This window comes from Sinocyclocheilus rhinocerous, unplaced genomic scaffold (genome assembly GCF_001515625.1).
Source record: "Sinocyclocheilus rhinocerous isolate Xijiao unplaced genomic scaffold, SAMN03320098_v1.1 scaffold3121, whole genome shotgun sequence".
Classification (NCBI taxonomy): domain Eukaryota; kingdom Metazoa; phylum Chordata; class Actinopteri; order Cypriniformes; family Cyprinidae; genus Sinocyclocheilus; species Sinocyclocheilus rhinocerous.
Window position 1 is genome coordinate 23,064 of NW_015634039.1, and position 3,177 is coordinate 26,240.

Here is a 3,177-nt window from a genome sequence, read left to right on the forward strand (position 1 = left end):
GTGCACTTCTCAGCCGTCAGGTATAGATGGTATTCACAGTCACTGAATGACCTTCAAAACATGTTGATGTTCAGCCATGGTCTGGGAGTGACTGATGTATAGTTGATGAGTAATGTCTGCACTGGACGATAGAGAATTCATAATAGATCAAGGAAACATCCAGGAAAGCAATTTTGACCCCACTTCAGGACCTCTCCCGTCGACCAAGGTATCACTGGACTCTGTTTGATTTGTCAGTAATGCCATAGTATGATGGCAGTGGTGGATCGTTCCAGATGACAGTTGGGGCATGCTGAGATGTGATGCCCTTTACCTACTAAATGTAAGCAGAGACCCTGAGTCAGCTGTTGCCACTCAGCTGGGGAAAAAGAGTATTGTCAATAATCATGGGCTCCATTCCTGGTTCTGGAGCACTGGCAAACTCTGACTGGTGGTTGAAAAGGGAAGACTGCTGACCCCGTTGGTCTTCCATACAATGCTGCATATGATGGGCCACGTGGATGAATGGGCCAGCTGGAATCCAATGAAATCATCGTATGCAGTGAGATACAGCCACAGTTTGGGCTCAAATCCCTGCCAATAGGTGGTAAGGAGTGATCACTCATTCCAACCACTTGATGCTGCGAAAGTATGAAAACAAAGAGCATAATCTGTTAATGACATTTTTCCTTGTTTAAGGTGAAACAATTGCTCACCCACTTAAGAATTGTAAAATGGTTTTCCAAAAACTTCTCTGAAATGGGAAATGTAGCTGTTGTATCTACGGAGAACTGAATCGTCTTGATTCCATATTGCCTTGGCCCATTGGAGTGCTTGCCCCATTAGCAGGGATGTGATAAAGGAGATCTTGGCACGTTCAGATTGAAATCAGTGTGGCTGCATCTACAGGGCCAGCAAACACTGACGGAGATATCTATTGCAGTCCTCCTCCAAGCCAGAGAGGAGGCCAGATTGGCCATGGGACTGGTAACTAAAAAAGACAGTTACTGGGTATAGTGATGGACTTTGTGGATTCGCTGTGGACCACGGATCTGTTTTGTTCTTCTGTTATGGAATACCAAACTCAAAGATATAAATAAGATGCAACACAACAGAATGAGAAACGGAAGAAAAAACAGGATTTACTGTCTTTGCAGATGATGTTGGAGATCATGGATTCGCTGTAGTGGCGTGGAGACCTGAGAATGTCCCCTTTGCAGTTAGCGTAATTGTAGTATTGCTGTATCTTGTTCAGAAATAGAGAGGTCATGGGTCAAAATGACCCATGCCTGAGCAAAGCCACTGCTGATACTCTGTAAAGGTGGCTGTTGAAAATGCTTTGCATGCAAGCAGTCAAATAATAATATTTAAAAAAGGATTCTCTCCTCATTGCCTGTGTTTTGGATTGAATATCTGCAAGGATAAGTTTGAAATAAATTACAACATGTAACAATAGTCAGTGGTCAGTCTGAAAATGTATAAAACGTAATACATTTATAAGGTTAGTCTTGATATCAAAGCACAGGCAAGTTATATACCAAATTAAAACTATTGATTTGCAGTTTCTAGAGAGAGAGTAAACGTGCACAACCCCAGGGATGTTGAAGAAAAATGTCAGCCTTTATATCTAGACAGCTTGCAGCTCATCCAGAACGCTGCTGCCAGAATTCTGACAAGAACCAGAAAATCTGAGCATATCACACCATTCCTCAGGTTCTTACTGGCTTCCATTTACATTTAGGATTGATTTTAAAGTACTTTTACTCATTTATAAATCACTCAATAGCCTAGGACCTAAATACATAGCAGATATGCTCACTGAATATAAACCTAACAGACCACTCAGATCATTAGGATCAAGTCAGTTAGAAATACCAAGGGTTCACACAAAACAAGACTCGTTTATAAATCACTCAATGGCCTAGGACCTAAATACATTGCAGATATGCTCACTGAATATAAACCTAACAGACCCCTCAGATCATTAGGATCGAGTCAGTTAGAAAGGGTTCACACAAAATAAGGGTAGTCCGCTTTTAGCTATTATGCCGCCCACAGTTTAATCAGCTTCTAGAAGAGATCAGATGCGCTAAAACGTTAGTCACATTTAAATGCAGACTCAAAACTCATCTGTTTAGCTGTGCATTTATTGATTGAGCTCTGTGATACGTCCGAACTGATTGCACTGTATTTTATGTATAATCATTTTCTATTTTTAACTGTTTTACATCAATTTCTAAAACATTTAAAAAAAATGTAAGTTCCCTGTTTTATTGTTGATTTTTTAAAATGATTATTTTACTTCCTTTTATGTAAAGCTCTTTGAATTACCATTGTGTATGAAATGTGCTATATAAATAAACTTGCCTTGCATTATTTATGCTCAGGTAAGCCTGGAAAACAGCTCTGACCTTTGACCTCTGCCAAATATGTTAAAACACACAAAGTACTGTTCAAGACACTTAGTATTGATTCCTCTTCTCATTGCATGCATTATTTACAAGTAATGTTATTAATATTGTATCCAAATTCCGATATACAATAATTATAATAAATGGTTTCCAGCACAGAGGAAAATAGACCAAGACCCTGGTTAAGCATTACAAAAATAGCAGGAGTGTGCTCTTTTTGCCGTACATGAACAATCCAAAAGAGGAAAAACTAATTTTTTCTTCAAACTGTCACATTTTGTATGTATGCATGACTTGCTCATAACTTGCTCAACCTCAAGCCAAGATATTTCAAATTAAAGTACAGCTTTTTCTTTTCACAAAGGGACTAGGCAGGAGATGAAGAAAAAAACTTACAAAACTGTTTCATTAGTGGTGCTTGCTGTGGGATCATATATACTTTTAATATTTTCAGCCTTTATTTACATACTGTGTAACATATAATCATAGTTTCATATGCAAGGCTCAACTACCTCCTATTGTTTCTGTTAAGAACTGACAAACAAATGCATGGTGCAACCGGGAACTGGGAAGTATGCCAATGCTTGGGCAGACAGAAATCACAACTACATATATCTCCCTCTCTGTGTTCTTGGCCCCTTCTTCTGTTCTTATGTGACACTTGACTAGTAAGCGACATTAATAAAAGACTTTTAATCTCCACTCTAGACCCCCTGTCTCTTCATTCCTGATCCAACATTCTTGGTGTCACGAACAGGATAAAACCTGTGTGAGAATTGTCTGCACA